Source organism: Canis lupus, chromosome 29, assembly GCF_011100685.1.
Source record: "Canis lupus familiaris isolate Mischka breed German Shepherd chromosome 29, alternate assembly UU_Cfam_GSD_1.0, whole genome shotgun sequence".
Lineage (NCBI taxonomy): Eukaryota > Metazoa > Chordata > Mammalia > Carnivora > Canidae > Canis > Canis lupus.
Window position 1 is genome coordinate 7,515,438 of NC_049250.1, and position 17,817 is coordinate 7,533,254.

General features: G+C 39.3%; 1 protein-coding gene and 1 pseudogene across 2 annotated transcripts in view; one reads left to right on the forward strand and one right to left on the reverse strand.

Annotated features, from left to right (window-relative positions):
- The window catches only part of XKR4 (XK related 4), a 442,293-nt gene that overhangs the window by 376,698 nt on the left and 47,778 nt on the right, over positions 1 to 17,817 (forward strand). The gene's annotated exons all lie outside the window — the stretch shown is intronic.
- On the reverse strand, positions 859 to 2,117 carry LOC477883 (L-lactate dehydrogenase B chain pseudogene; annotated as a pseudogene).

Here is a 17,817-nt window from a genome sequence, read left to right on the forward strand (position 1 = left end):
CAATTTGATTTGGCCAATCAACTAAGAAGATCAAAGGGGTTCAAGACAAAATAGGAAGTGAAGAAGTGGAGGCAGCAAGGATAGATTTCTGCTTTGTACTGTTTGTTAGTTACAAGAGAGTCACTTTACATTCTCAATACCTTACAGAGACTTTAGTGAAACAACTCTTCTAATTTTTATGCTTTCCCTCCCAAGACCCTGGCATAAATATGGCATAAAAGGACCAGAATGCTAAAAATAAAATCTTCCACCTGTTGATAGTGATCTTTTGATCCTAGATCATGACTGAGTTCACCTTAATCATCTAAACCTAGGATGAGTCCTTTTCTAGGATTCTTCTTATCCTTTCTAGTCTTGCATGGTCTGCCCCACATATTCTAAAAACATAGAATCCTAAATCCTCAGAGTAAATATAGCTTAAACTTTAAAGCTAGGGCCTTCTGTACAAAAATACCATTTGTCTGTTCCTTGCAACTGACCTGGCCTGAATTAATCCTCACAGCCATCTTGGGAAGTAGGTAGGAAAGTATTTTTATGCTTATTTTTGCAGATGAAAACTGAGGTTCTATGACTTGTCTAATATCTCCCTCATAATAAATCAAAAGTGACAATCCTTTTTCATTTTATGAATGTATTCATTCCACATTTTTCCATGAAGGATTCCAGGTAGGTGTGTCGGAAAAACAAGAGTAGAACGTCAAGACAAGATGATAAAAGAACATAGATACTTAGTTGTTAAATCTCTACGTAATTGGCATAGCTGAGCTTTAAATTTAGCTCTAAGATTTTTGGCAACCAAACAAGAAGGCAGACACTGTCAATTATCCAATTCCTATTTTCTTTTTCTTTTTTTTTTTTTTTTAGAAGCACACTACAATAGTTAATTTTATTTGTTCAAGGCTCATATTGCAAGCATTAAACCAAGCATGGGCTTTGATTCTGTGAGCCCAGATTCACATATTTAGAAAGATAAAAGCAAACTGTGATCCATGTATATGGATGAAAAACTAAAGGCTCACAGTTAATCACATCATGGTTTTAAATTTCTACAGCCTAGAAGCCAGAAATCACATATCTTTTAGGTCTTTCTGGATGTCCCACAAGGTATCTGCACTTTTCTTGAGCTGGGCAACCTCATTATCCTTCAGCTTCTGATTGATCACACTGGTTAAGCCCCGAGCGTTCAGGATACATGGAAGACTCAGGAAGACTTCACTCTTAATACCGTACATGCCCTTCACCATTGTTGACACTGGATGAATCCTGGAGAGATTTTTCAACATGGATTCAATGAGATCAGCCACACTTAATCCAATAGCCCAGTTGGTATATTCTTTTAGCTTGATGACTTCATAGGCACTTTCAACCACTTCCTTCCAATTTTCACTGTCGTTGTCTGTTCCCATTTCTGGATTCAGTTCCTGAAGAGAAACACCTGCCACATTCACTCCACTCCACACAGCCACACTTGAGTCACCATGTTCTCCCAAAATCCATCCATGGCAGCTGCTGGGATGAATGCGAAGTTTTTCAGCCATAAGATAGTGAAATCTAGCAGAATCCAGATTACACCCACTTCCAATCACACGGTGCTTGGGTAGTCCACTTAGTTTCCAGGTAACATATGTAAGAATATCCACTGGGTTGGAAACAACAATTATGATACAATCAGGACTGTACTTGACTATCTGAGGAATAATGAATTTGAAGACATTAACATTCCTTTGCACCAGATTGAGGTGGCTCTTTCCCTCCTGCTGGCGGACTCCTGCTGTCACCACCATAATCTTAGAATTGGCAGTCACAGAGTAATCATTATCTGCCACAATTTTAGGTGTCTGTAGAAATAAGCATCCATGCTGTAGATCCATCATTTCTCCTTTGAGTTTATCTTCTAAAACATCCACAAGGGCAAGTTCATCAGCCAGAGACTTTCCCAGAATGCTGATGGCACATGCCATACCAACTTGTCCAACACCCACTATAGTGATCTTATTGTTTGGGATCGCAGCCTCTTCTGCAACTGGTGCAATCAATTTTTCCTTAAGAGTTGCCATTGTGCCCCAAGACCAGCAGCTAGCTGTAAGGGTCGCACAAAGGAGACCAGGTTAGCTGCGTGTCAATTCCTATTTTCTTAAAGGAGTTAAGTGTGCCAGTTTCTCAGAGGAACCAAAACACCTCCTTACCTGAGTTCTGAAAGAAACTTCAGATCCACATCCACACAAAGAGAGCATTTCTAGAAACAAAAGTAGTGAAACATTCATACAGTGACTTCTAACGATTTCCTTCAGTAAAACTTCATTTAAATCATTAAGTTAAAAACTGACTTTTCAACACAAGCACACATATTAATTTGCTGATTACTGATATGGAGAGTTACCACAAAGATACAGAACCTTACATCGGTTTCAATTTTCATAGTTGTGGCTAAATGCTATGCACTAATTAGCACATATTAGTGGAACATGCTCTCTCCTTATTAGAGCTAAAAATCAGGTAGGCTTGCTAAGTATCCACACACTTGTATACATACTATACACACATACACACACACTCTCCCATTTGATAAGAAAAGTTCTTTTTCAGAATAATTAACTAAAGCATTCTTGGGTTTTTAGGAAATGCTAACTGGCTTAAGTGAAATGTCATCTATTATTCTAAGATGTTTCTGGAATAACTATACATTGAAGTGACTAGAATAAAGGCAATTTTTTTCACATTTAAGTTATAATTAGAGCAGATGTTGAATAACCATTTCCCCTGACTCTCAGGTACTAATGATCACTAACATTTTTAATTAATCACAAATCCCTCCTGTAAGCTAATAAGGCTACACCAAAATGGCCTCTGCCTTCTCACAAGGTGCCAAATGAGCCATGTATCTAATGCTGTATTCGTATATCTCATTAGGTAATCTATAATAGATATCCAGTCACTGCATTACCATAGAGCTCCCAGGCCATACTTGTTCTTCTCAAACTGAAGACGTGTATGCAGAAAACCAGTCTGTTAAAATGCATTTAATGAACACCTGCTGGCCTCAGAGCTCTGAGCAAGGCACTGGTCCAGAATATTAAGGAAAGAAACCATTCTCCTTTCCATCTTCAAGCAGTTTAAAATCTGGGTGAGGATACTAAACATACACACAAGTTATGCAACTAAAGACAATAATCTAAGAACCATAAATACATGTGAAATAATATAGTACACAATCAGTAATACTGAACAGTACACAGATACCAAAATAGGAGGTATGGATGATGAGCACTGATAGAGAAAGATTAATGTAGTGGCCTTTGTTCCCACTAGCTGATACAAAAGTAATATAAAATGGCACCTAGAAGCAGAGAGCAATATTAAATAGAAAACTAGCCATGCTGTATCTCATGCTCCTGGGATGTAGGCAGGTGAGCCAAATTATTGTATGTGCAGAGAAATTCCATGCCAGAAAATATAAATTGTCTTATTTCACATCAATGATGCATTAATGAGCTCTGTTTTGATTCAGAGTGATAAAAAAAAAAAAAAGCAGATTCCAGCAGCAGTTTTGGATATCCTGATTATGCGTCTATGAGCCTGGGAAACTGCATTTTCACAAGTCGCCCAGGATAGAGCGAGTTCAAAGGCTGCAGAGCAAAGGTGAGCCTCTAAGACCAGCCCATGTGTGGACGTAGGGGGTGTTAGTAACAGGGCTCAACGTGTTCCCGACCACCACTAATGAGCTGTACATAAGAAGGGGTAGGAACTCTAGAATGATCCAAAGTGTCAAAGTGCCACTAAGAACAAGAAACTGATAGCAATTTAACTGATGAAATTTCATGTTAGAAATTGTAAACACATGTACAAACCTACATAGAAAAGAACTATTCTGTGATACATTTACTAACCAGTAGATTTGACTGGATGATTATATGTTGGGATTCGTAAAAAATTATTTAATTAAATTCTTTGAACTTAGAAAGGAGTGTAATATAAATTCAAAGGGTTACAACAAAATGGAATTATTTGTGTTAAATTTGCTACCTAGTAATTTTCATTGAATGAGTTTTGGGTTTCTGAAAAAATAATTGTGTATTCTTTATTATTTAACAGGCCTCAATTAGATGTATTTGTTCCCTCAGATTAAATACTGCAATAATATTCTGTGAAACCTTGTGGATGCTGTTATTAATTATAAATTTTAAAAAACATTTGCAGATATGAGATCTTCTTACCCCAGGCATTTTGCAAATCAATCATTATTAGCCCTGTTCAAAAGAAACTCAAAGCACATGAGGAATTTACTCAAATTCTCTGAGCAAATGAATATAAGTAGGAATTGACTAGAGTCGTTTCTTCAGATGGCAGTAGACATTCATCACACATCCTCAAGGCATGGTATTTTGTATTGCTTGGGAGAAAATTGGATATATGGTCAGGAACCAAACTCTGAACACTAGTCTGGTGACTCTTTAGGGTATCTCTTTTCCCCTCAAATAATCACGCTTTATTATATTTCTATAATTTCAACCTACAATTATTTCCTAAACTAAGCAATAGAATAGCCTTTTTTTTTAATTTTTATTTATTTATGATAGTCACAGAGAGAGAGAGAGAGGCAGAGACATAGGCAGAGGGAAAAGCAGGCTCCATGCACCGGGAGCCTGATGTGGGATTCGATCCCGGGTCTCCAGGATTGCGCCCTGGGCCAAAGGCAGGCGCCAAACCGCTGCGCCACCCAGGGATCCCAATAGAATAGCCTTAAAATGACTTTGTAACCAATGTTTAGGAAGCTGGAAAAAAAAAAAAAGAACAAAAAAATCCTGATCATCAAAGAATTCTAAATTCAATGTAATATTGAGAGTGGTATGGCACATTAAGCTAGCCTGGAGTTAGGGTTTCTGTTACAAGCAACAATGAGAAGTGAAATTGTGACATTGAACCCATGGAGGAGGATTTAAAAGCCAAGCTGACCTGCTCACTCGTGCATGGTCAGTGGAGGCTAAATTCAAACATCTAGAAGCAAAACAAGACACTTAAAAAATGGGACAAAGGTGAAGTCTCTTGGGAAATTTTTAAAAATACATTAACTGAATTTCTGAACAAGGGGCAGACTTTCAGAGCAAGTCAGAAATTCCCAATCAGAGGAAAGCCCGGCATCAAGTAAGGGTGGGGTGAGACTCTTAGAGAAGTAGCGTAGGTGCATTTGGAGCACATCACTTGAGCAACCAGAAAATGAAACAGACTAATTGGCATCCGAGAGGTAGAAAATCTAGAAAATCGAAATCAATGTACTTAGGGGAATGGACAATGTGGGAAAAAACTCTAGGAAGTAGTATAAGTGTTGATCATTGCAGGGTGGGGGTGGGAGATAAAATATTGAGAGAAATTACACATACTGGAATTGAATAAGCAATTCTAGAAATGTGGCTGCAAAGAGAATGGAAATAGCATATTGGCAAGGCAGAAAAATCAAGTGAAGAGTTTTTTTTTTTTTTTTATTAAAAGTGTTTTTAAAAACACAAATAGGAGAGACCTGGCAAGTGTGTTGGCAGAAGGAAAAACATCTGGAAGGAAAGAAATTGAAGGTAGTTGTGAGAGAGAGGATGATGCAATTAAAAACATGACAAAACAGCACTTGTGGGAAGGAATACATGAACCTTACAGTCAAGGGTACATCCTCCAGAGGGATGGAAAGAAGAGAAGCTGGGAGGTCACTTGTAATAAGGAGGATGGAAAACCAAGGTTTCTTGGACCTCTTTCCTCACTGCCTGGGAACAAGGGCACAAGGAGAGGAAAGTTCAGGACATTGGTCTTCACAGTGGGGTCATAGGAACCTGGGAAGCACAGGCATGGAATGGATTTCCCAGTCTTCCACTTCCTGGAGACTGGTGGCAGAAAGCCCGGGGGGTGGGCACATCTTGCTGTTCTCTCTTCACCGCTGCCCCCAGCCCTCCCTCCCTCCCTCCACTTTCTCAAAAACAGGCAAATCTCTCATCCATCCCATACATTGCCTGGATGTACAAGTCTCAGGAGCACAACACAAAGAAAAAACTCAATAGCTCCTTTCATTAAGTAACTAGGTACTCATTCTTTTCCAATAAAATGTTTGCTTAATAAATATTTTTCAAACTGCCATATATTTATGATGTTTTGAGCAACTCTATACTTATAATAATTTTTCCACCACCCAGTCAAAAAGGAATGTTTTAACATAAATCTTGTAGTCACAGCAAATAAAAATAAATAAATTAAATATATATGCATTTTGTTGTAGAGAAATCTGGCAGAGTGATAACACTGAGCCTAAAAGTACACTGAGACAAAATGTGGGGGAAGCAGAACAGAATATGAACTCAAGAAATAAAAGGAATAATGTAAAAATCTCTGTCTGTTAAAAAAAAACCTCTGTGTGTTTTTCAAATGGGTAATGCCAGGTGTCAAATTACCATAGTGTTTCTATTACACTGGATTCATTTAAAGGAACGATGCAACACTTTTATTTTAAAGTGTCGATATTAAAATAAACCAGAAAGTACATACTTGTTAACTATTTAAATCTTTGCTGAAAACCTGTGTATGTCCATTTTTAAATGTATAAGGATGTACGTAGATTTCCAAAATTATTTTAGGGTGTACTCCAGTTTAGAAGATCACTGTGCTCTTCTGGGGAAATGAATAGACATGAAATGATGGGATTGATAAGCAGGAATGTGTGCCCCATTGAAGTTAACACGAATATGTGGTCAACTGGGTTGGCCAAGTTCCAGCATTTTCTTTGGCAATGATCTGTGGCCCAGAAGCAGAAATGAAGAATGAAAACAGCAGTGACAGAAAATTGGACAGAGCAGGATGCTTAATAAGGCCTTGAATATTAACAAAAAGAGTTAAAATAGCTGACCACGGTACCTAAATTGGACAGAGAAGTAAGTGAGACCAGAAGCAGGTTACTGAACAGTATAAGTTGATTGTGTCCCAATAGCTTTGTGTCCCAAAAGCTGCAACATGGTTGTAGAAAGAAAAATGCTGAGTGGCATGCCAATTCCAAGTTTTTGCAAGCAGAGCAGTAGAGTGTAATAATAAGCCATTGCTTTCTGGTAATTATAAGGAGGTAGAGATTTTCATACCAACAATGTGAAGGAACCATAAGGCTAAAGGCAGTGACAAAAGGCCACCACGGATATCAAAATATATTAAAATGGCTACAGATGCTGTCAGGAAACAAGGTATAGAGGAAGAACATAAGCTGATGTGAAGAGGTGGGCTGGTATTGAACAGGATGTCATAGCAGCAAAGTTAGGGAAAGGATGCTGTAATTGAACAGTACGGACTTTCAGAACCAAAGAGTTCCAGAAGTGACACGGGGGCTTGTATAGAAGATGCAAAATCTCACACTCTACATCAGTTGTGCAGAAATGGAACTTTATTTTCCACATCTTAACTTGCTCGAGAGCGGATTTCCTTTGAGGGAAACAGAAAAAGGAAGCAACAAATCTTTACTCCACTTTTTCATTGCAACTCCGGTCCTGCTATTCTACAAGTTGGCCTATTTGGGATAATTATTAGGTCAGATTCAGGATTCTCCCGGTGTGTGTGTGGGGGGGGGGAGATTCTAGGGTTAATACTTAGCATTGTCCAGCTGTCAAAAAAGCCATCTGTCTGGGTGGTTCTTTAAAGCATCTCCTTCTGCTTCACCTCTAAGAATTTGCTATTAATTGATCCAAGCCAGGAGCCTGGTGATTCAGGCAGACTCCCATCCAGAGGCCAAAGAACTGATGATACAAATAGGTCTCATCACCACACAGCCGTGTGTGCTCCACCGTGGCTAGCCTGGGACATGCATGATCTCTTTCCCCAGATTTAGACAAAAGGCAAAGCATTAAACCCTTTTGGATGTCTGGGGATGTCCGAGGATGGGGGGTGGGGGTCTTTCTTCCTATATGCTGCCTTACTACATGCTACATTTTCCCTCTTTGTGGTTTAAAATCTATGATTAGTCCAGCAGGTTTTGGCTCAGGATCATCTAAGGCAAAGCTCCTTGGGAATCCAAATTAAACCATTTTTCTCACTTACCATCTTGGAACTAAAATCAGATTTCCCAAACCCTATTTGGAAATCCAAAGCCAAGAATCTCCTGGTATAAAGCCTAACTTCTCCCCAGAGAACAGTGCATATAGAAAGCTTTTGCTTCCCGAATGGCAGAGAGCAGAAAATTTGTCCCGGAATGCCACGGAAACGGGAGCCTTTTCCGGTCTCTGAATGCAGTCCTGCTAGTTTTGAAGAGGAGGTCTCCCAGGGAGACGGTGACGGGGATTGCAGTGTCTCTAGTGGGGACTAAATTGCCATCTAGGCATATGAGGAGACGATAAGATCCTAATGAAAGATTAAGCCTATTCTCCTAGGCTGGATGTCCAAAGGAGGCCTGTCTACATGGACCTCCAAAGGGGACACAACTTCAACAAGCACAGAATTGAACTCAGTTTTCTTCCGATACCATGTCTTCAGTACCAAAAGTGTGACTTAGGAAAGAAACCATTAATGAAGTGAACTTCATTAACATTAAAAACCTTAGTTCTGTGAAACGCAGTGTCAAGAGAATGAGAAAAGAAGCCACAGATGGGGAGAAAATATTTACAAAAGATGCACCTAATAATGGATTGTTATCTAAAATATACCAAGAACTCTTCAAACTCAATAATAAGAAAACAAGAAGCCTGATCAAAAAATAGGCAAAAGACATTAACAAACACTTCCCCAAGGAAGAAGGCCAACATCCAGAACACTGACAACACCAAATGCCACAGCAACAGGCATCCTCATTCATTGTTGATGGGAATGCAAAAGGGTACAGTTTGGCAATTTCTCACAAAACTCAACATTCTTACCATACAAGCCAGCAATTACACTCCTTGATATTTATCCAAATGAGCTGAAGACTTACATTCACACAAAAACTTGCACACAAATGTTTACATCAGCTTTATTCAAAATTGTCAAGGCATTGGAAGCAACCAGGATGTCTTTTGGTAGGTGAATGGATAAACAAACTATGGTACATCACACAATGGAATATTATTCCGTGTTTACAAGAAATTAGCTATTAAGCCATGAAAAGATGCAGAGGAACTTTTAAATGCATATTACTAAGTGAAGGAAGCCAGTCTGAAAAGGCTACACACTGTATGATTCCAACTCTATGATGCTCAGGAAAAGGCAAAACTAGGGAAACAGTCAAAAGATCAGTGGTTGCAGGGTTGGGGAGAAGGAGACATGAATAGGTGGAGCACAGATGGTTGCACAGAGGCAATGTAACTGCTGTGTCTGATACTACAGTGATGGCTACACATTTGTCCAAACTCACAGAATATGCAACACCAGGAGTGAACCCCAACGTAAACTATGGGCTTTGGGTAATAAATCATCAGTGTAAGTTTATGGATTGTAATAAATGTCCTGCTGCGTGCGGTGTGGGATGTTGATGGTGGGGGGCAAGAGGGGTACTGCACTTGTGAGGACAGGGGGTATGATGGGAAATCTCTGTACCTTCTCTCAATGTTTTTGTGAACCTAAAACTGCTCCAAAAAATAAAGCTTATTAATTTTTTTAAATCTGTCTACTTCAATTATTACCCGTCTCAGTGAATGCATCATTGTCTGATCAGTTTCCCAGGCCAAACATATAGGCAATGTACTTGATTCCTCTCTCATTCTTAACAGCAAATTAATCACCAAGGGCACTGGTTCATTCTCGGTATCTCTGGAATCTATCACTTTCTCTCCATCCTTCTGCATTTATTCTAATTAATTTGTACTCATTCACTTCCTTGGATTGCCACACCATCTCCTTAAATGTTCTTGTTCTACTTTAATCCACTCTCCATAGTAAGTCTTTCCGAAACATGAACCCAATCACATCACAGGTCTACTCAAAACCCTTTAACAGCTCCTCATTTATCTCAAGGTAAAGCCCAAACAGCATGGTGTATTATACTCTGTGTAATTGCTAATGCACTCCCCTGGCCTCAGGGCTCTCTCTCCTACAATCTATGCCCTGGCCACACTGAACCTCTCTCAGGTCATTAACACTCTGGTTTCTGGGTTTCCCCACAAGTTATCCCCTAATTTCAGTACATTCTCCCAGGACCCTCCTTACTTATTTGTCCCTTTTTATCTTTGGAGTATCAACTTTGTCATGTTTCTCTCTAAGAACCCTTCCCCAGATCATTCAGTTCCAGTTAGGCAATGGAGGCATTATTCCTTATGCCCTGGAAGCACCACTTTTGCCCACAGAGGTAATTCCCATTTGTTCTTATCATCAGCTTGCCCCCTAGGTCCTCCTCATCAGCTGGCAAGCCTGTGAGGGTGAGAGTTGACATCAATCTTGTGTGCTATTAGCACCTAACCCACAGTCTTGCTCAAAACAGAAGTCCAATGCTTGTTAAGTAAAAAAATCAATCAACCAATGGAGGGAAGTGCCTAAAGAAGGTAATGCACAGCCCCTTCTTGCCCTGGGGGAGCGAGGAGGGAAGGCCAAGAGAAGAATTGGAACCTACCAAACTGGATGTTGAAGAAAGAACTGGGAAAAGGCTGCATGGAGTTAAGAAACCAAACAGTGACACTGAAAGGTTGAGTACTCATCTAGTTCATTAAACACAAATAATAATGCCCACACAAGGATTAGCATAAGCACACAATTGGTTTACTTAGTATGAAGAAAATGGGTTCTAGAGGCATCACCAGACAGAGCTGAAAAGGGTGTTCAAGAGGAGAGGAAGGGAAAGTCTAGACTCCCCCGAGCCAAGGGAAAACCTTACCCTCCAAAGTTCTCCCCAATTCTGTGCAGCACCCCCCCTTTTATCCTTCCAGGTGGGTGGGGCACGCTGATGCTCATAGCTGACAAGACAATCTGAACAAAGCTGAGAAGCTTTCACAGAAAATAGGATTAGAGAGTATGTCTGCACCCATTTAACCTACGGAAGATTGCCTTCGCATGGTGAAGCAAGACAGCCAGGACAGAGCAAGCCAGCCAAGCAACTTATGATATATTAGTTAAAGCTGTGAGAAATATTTCTTTTCCCATTGGTTACAGACCTGTAAGCTCTTTTACCTGTGCTTTCTCTCCTATTGGATGGCCAGCCAACCCCTTGGACACAGGGCAGGGGTTGATTGCTGCCATGGTCCCAGAAGCTGGGCAGAAAGAAGCACCAGGCTATAAAAAACAACCCACCGTCCTGGCCTGGAATGGGTGCCATGTCACCTTCGAGTAGTCAAGCTGAGAAAACAGGTCAGAGCTTGTGAGAGGCTGCATAGGGGAAAAAGGAAATGGCCTATTTTCTAGCTGTACACAAACCCGTCTGGCTGGGGAGATCCATGCCAAGCTGGCCTGAATGGAGAGAAGCCGCATTTTTGGTAACCCTCAGACTGCCTGTCACACCCCATTTCATCAAGATAAGTGGCCTCGGCTCTCCCTAATCCCAACCCTGCCAGCTCAGAATCCTGGGCCCTTTCCTTTGTCCACTGTTTTTCAATAATCCTGCCTCTGGGAGGTAGAACAGGGGTAACTAACCTGAAGTCACGACTCAGGAATATAATCTTATCACATGGTTTGTAACATGTAAGTAAATAATATTAAAAAGTCACGTGAAACAAGTTAGTACTACAAACCTATTAGAATGGCCAAAATCCAGAAGTCTGACAACACCAAATGCTGACAAAGATGCGGAGCAGCGGGAACTCTCATTAATTGCTGAAGGAATGCAAAATAGTACAGGTGCTTTGGACAATGGTTTGGCAGTTTATTACAAAGCAAAACATTGTCTTATCAAATGATCCAGCAATCACGCTTCTAGGTATTTACCCAAATGGATTGAAAACTTATGTCTACACAAAAACCTGCACACAAATGCGTAGAGCAGCTCTATTCAGAATTGCTAAAACTCAGAAGCAACCAAGACATCCTTCAGTAGATGAATGGATAAACTGTGGTGCATCCAGACAATGGAATATTATTTAGTGCTAAAAAGAAATGAACTATCAGACAATGAGAAAATGTGGAGGAACCTTAAATGCTTATCACTAAGTGAACGAAGCCAACCTGAAAATTCTGCATGCTGTTTAATTCCAACCATATGACACATGGAAAAGACAAAATTGTGGACACAGTGTAAAGACCAGTGGTTGCCAGGGGCAAGGGGCAGGGATGAATAGGCATTTTAGAGCAATGCAAGTATTCTGACACTGTAATGGTGGACACATATCATTATATATTTGTCACAACTCACAGAGTGTACAACACTGCAAGTGAACCATATTGTAAACTATGAACTTTAGTTAATAATAATGTATCAGTATCAACTCATCAATTGTAACAGATGTCCATATCACCCCCAAGATGCTAATAACAAGGGAAACTTGGAGTGGGGGTGTTTATGGAAACTCCCTGTACTTTCCACTCAATTTTTCTACAAACTTAAAACTGCTCAAAAAGATCAAATCTATTCATTTTTTTTAAAGATATCTTAACAGTAAAAGCACCACCCTCTAAAAAGGTACTTAGTGACTTTTCCACAAAGAAGGTTCAAGTACTTAGTGTATCTATTAAGTACGTTTTTAATAAAAACATGGAGAGGGGCGCCTGGGTGGCTCAATCAGTTAAGTGTCGGATTCTTGATTTCGGGTCAGATCATGATCTCAGGATCATGAGATCGCACCCGGTGTCGGGCTCCATGCTCAATGCGAGTCTGCTTAAGATTCTGCCCCTTTCCCACTGCCCCTCCCCCCACCCTTCTCTCTCTCTCAAAAAAACAAAACAAAACAAAACCAAAAAACCATGGAGATATTTTTTGCAAAATAAAAAACCATGAAGTTATGTTTAAAAATAAAACCAGGGGGGATCCCTGGGTGGCTTAGCGGTTTAGCGCCTGCCTGCCTTTGGTCTAGGGCGTGGTCCTGGAGTCCCGGGATCGAGTCCCACGTCGGGCTCCTGGCATGGAGCCTGCTTCTCCCAATGCCTGTGTCTCTGCCTCTCTCTCCCCGCCCCCCTCTCTCTCTATTATGAATATCTAAATTTAAAAAAAAAAAATTCTTTAAAACTAAAACCAGGACTTTACCTCATCATAGAGCTATCCAAAACGCGGACGACCTTTCTCAGTATCTTGTGTGGTTAGTAGGTGCCGTTATCTTCAAGTTTTGCCAATAAGATGTAATTAGCTGTGGTGCATGTCCTTAAAGGGAAGGGGAATGCCCTTCCCTGTCCTTTTCCTAGTCCTTTCTGTTGGTGGCATACATTCTAGACAGCCGAACTAGAAGAGCCATCTCGCACCACAACACGGAAAGATGACAGGAAATCACGACAGAAGCAGCTTTGGGGTTTGATGCTCTTGGAGCTGTCATGCTCCAAGATTTAGGTGGGGATTGCCCACATTCACTTGAGTAAGCAACAGATTCTTGAACCACTGTTTTTGTTTTTATTTTGCCATTTGCAGCTAACTTTATCTTAATTAAACCTTTATTAGGCTAAAGAAATTACCCCTTTCCTCTTAGTTTGCTTAGAGTTTTGTTTTTAACATGACTGAGTAATGAAGATTCCAGAATGCTTTTTCCTACATTGATTGAGATGGCCATAATTCTGTCTCCATTACAAGGTTCTTTCCTCCTCCCCTATTATATCTATTTATCTTGTGATTAGTTTCTCACCAGGATAGGAAGATTGATTTTATTCTTCTACAACATAAATTAGAATGGTATGTTTCCTGCCTAATTATAACTATTTTGAAAGCTGGATGAGAATAAACTGATTAACGGACACATAACCCTAAGTACTCTCAACTTAGGATGAATTTCTTTAAATTGATTTGCCCATGTAATTATAAACTTTAAAGAAATAAAAATAAAACCAGGAGTGAACAGATGAAATCTTGGTTCTTCATATCGTGTCACTTTAGGTGAATCAGTTAACCTCTCTAAACCTTAAACTGCCATGTTTTCTTAAAAGAAAAAAAAAAGAGGGATCCCTGGGGGGCGCAGCGGTTTAGCACCTGCCTTTGGCCCAGGGCGCGATCCTGGAGACCCGGGATCGAATCCCACGTCGGGCTCCCGGTGTATGGAGCCTGCTTCTCCCTCTGCCTGTGTCTCTGCCTCTCTCTCTCTCTCTCTCTCTCTCTCTGTGTGTGTGTGTGACTATCATAAATAAATAAAAATTTAAAAAAAAGAAAAGAAAAGGAAAGGAAAAAAAAAAAAGAAAAACGATTATACACCAAATATTTAAAAACAGGCCTACACATTCTATATATTTAATTTCTTATGTATTTCATTAATCTGGCATATTCACAACTTTTCAAATAATTTCTGGCAATATATCCCTTTTAAATACAATAACCCACATTATTTTATTTTTTAAGATTTTTAAATTTTTAAATTTATTTTAGAGAAAGTGTATGCGCATGTACTCAACAGCAAGCAAGCAGGGCTGGGGGAGTGGGGAGCAGAGGGAGAGTGACAAGCAGACTCCCTGCTGACTGTAGAGCCCAATATGAGGCTCAGTCTTAGGGCCCTGAGATCACAACCTGAGCCAAAATCAAAACTTGATGCTTAACCAACCGACTAAGCCACCCAGGCACCCCTAACCTGTTATTTTAAATTGCATAAATTTAGGAAGCTTTCAACATAAAAATCAAGTCAAAATCAATTACACATTAAACTGGTTACATAAGCATCTTTAACTTCTCACTCTCTGCTTTCAAATCACTGTATACCATTGTGGGTATAAAACCTTCCAATGATGCTTCCATTTACTCCCTCCCAGTCTTTGTGCTTATTGCCACCAAATACTTACTCCTAAACCTCACAATATACTGTAATCATTTATGTCTAAACAGTTATTTTTTAAATAAATTTAAAATGAGAAGTATTTTATACTTATCCAAATATTTACCATTTCTGGCATTTGTCACTACTTTGTGCAGATCCAAGTTTTGCATCTGATATTATTACCCTACAATCAAAACTTCATTTAACGTTTCTTATAGTGCCAGTCTACTGGTGGCAAATTCTCTCAGCCTTTACTCATTTGAAATGCTTTTATTTTGCCTACATTTTAGAAGGATATTTTCTCTAGATATAGTATTCTAGTTTGTCAAGTGCTTTTTTTTCCTTTAGCACTTTAAAGATGGTATTCCATTATCTTCTGGCTTGTGTGGTTTCTAATGCCAGCGGTCATTCCTACCTCTGTTCCTGAACATGTAATATGCCTTTTGTCCCTGACTGTTTTTAAGATATTTTTCTTTGTCATAGCTTATTAACAATTTGACTATGAAGTGCTTTGAAGAACGTTTATGGAGTGTGTATGTATATTCTACCAATAGATGGTTTTTATTGCTATGCTTTCAAGATCACTAACTTTTATCTTCCTGAGGCCTAATATTCTGTTAACTTTATCACTATACACTTTATTTCCAATATCATATATTTTTTAAAGATTTTATTTATTTATTCATGAGAGACACAGAGAGAGAGGCAGAGACATAGGCAGAGGGAGAAGCAGAGTTCCTGCAAGGATCCCATTTCGGGACTCAATGCCCAACCCCAGGATCATGACCTGAGTCAAAGGCAGATGCTCAACCACTGAGCCACCCAGGCGTCCCTATTTCCAATGTTATATTTTTCATCTCTAAAGTTTCATGTGGGTATTTTTTCCTTCATCATGCTCATGTTTTCTTTTACATTTTTAAGAAATGTAAAATTTCGGGATCCCTGGGTGGCGCAGCGGTTTAGCGCCTGCCTTTGGCCCAGGGCGCGATCCTGGAGACCTGGGATCAAATCCCACGTCGGGCTCCCGGTGCATGGAGCCTGCTTCTCCCTCTGCCTATGTCTCCGCCTCTCTCTCTCCCTCAATGTATGACTATCATAAATAAATAAAAATTAAAAAAAAAGAAATGTAAAATTTCTTTTACATTTTTAGAGCTATTGCCTTTTAGTTCCAACATATTTGTTTTTTGGGGTTCTCTTCTTATTGATTGATTTTTATCCTTGTTATGGGTCACATTCTTCTGCATCTTTAAATGGCCAGTAATTTTTTATTGGATGCAGGATCTTGTGACTCTGAATTTTGTTGTCTTCTTTTGACGAATGCTGAATTTTGACCTGGCAGGCAATTAATTCACTTAGAGATGAGAATGATACTTTCAGGATTTGTTTGTTTTTTTTTTTTTGTTTTGTTTTTTTAAGATTGCATTTATTCATTTGAGACACAGAGAGAGAGAACATGAGCAGAGGGAGAGGCAGAAGAAGAGGGAGAGGGAGAAGGAGGCTCCCCACTGAGCCAGGAGCCTAACATGGGGCTTCATCCCAGGACCCTGAGATCATGACCTGAGCTGAAGGCAGGAAGGCAGAAGCTGAACTATCTGAGCCACCCAAGAGTCCTTCAGGGCTTGTTTTTTAAGCATCATTAAAGCAAATCTGGAGTATGCATTATTTTAGGGCTAGTTGAGTCTTTTCTTTTTTTTTTTTTTTCTAAAAGTCCATTCTGGTGTCTTTTCTGTATATTCAAAGCATTTATTCAGGTCTTTTATTTCTTGCTGGTCAGAATTTACAGTCTCCTAGCCCCATATAACCTCTGGGAATAATTCAGCTTACAACTCCCCTGTGGTCTATTTTTGCCTGGCTCATGCACATGTGGCTTAGTATTCAGCAAAAAACTCGAGGGGATGCCTATGCAGATTTCTAGAGCTCTTTCTCTGCATCATTCCCTTTTCTCCAGTATTGTTCCTCACAAATTCCAGCCATGTCAGCTTTCCTGAATACTAATACGTCTTTCAGAACAGCACTGTACTTGAGTTCCCCTTCCCATACTATAGTTTTAGAAAGTGGCTCTAGGCAAAAAGCCAGGACAATTGTTGGTCTCACCTTATTTCCTTCCTTTAGATCTAGGATATAGGCCAGATATCCTATCTGTTGTCCAGTATCTGACACAGCTATCTAATATATTTTGTCTAGGTTTTTAGTCATTTATGGCAAGAAGGAAAATCCAATTCTGAGTAGCTTATCAAAGTTTTACAAACTTACTCAAGTTGTAAGGCTGCCTTTCTACAAGGTCATATTTCTTAAAAATTGCAAGTACATTAAACATTAAGGATGATAAACAAGATTAATGAAACTAATTTCTAATTCTTTGAAAAGATAAACAAAATCTACAAACTGTTAGCTAGACTCACCAAGGCAAAAAAAAAAAAAAAGAGTGGGGGGGCTCAAACAAATAAAATCAGAAATGACAGAAGTTACAACTGATACCAAAGAAATACAAAGGATCATAGGAGACTACTATGACCATTATACATCACAAATTGGACAACCTAGAAGAAATGAATAAATTCCTAGAAACATACAATCTTCTAAGACTGAATCATGAAGAAGTAGAAAATTTGAATAGACTGATTGCTAGTAAAGAGATTGAATCAGTAATCAAAAATCTCCCAACAAACAAAAATTCAGGACCAGATGGTTTCACTGTTGAATTCCACCAAACATTCAAAGAATATTTAATACCTATATTTCTCAAACTCTTCGAAAAAACTGAAGAAGAAACTCTTCCAAACTCATTTTATGAGGCCAGCATTACCCTGATAGCAAAACCAGACAAGAACACCACACACATACAAACACACACACTACAGCCTGTATCTTGGATGAACATAAATGCAAAAATTCTCAGTAAAATATTAGCAAACTGATTTCAACAATACATTAAAAAGAACATATACCATACCACGATCAAGTGGGATTTATTCCAGGGATGCAGAGATCATTCAATATCCACAAATCAATCAACATGATACACAACATT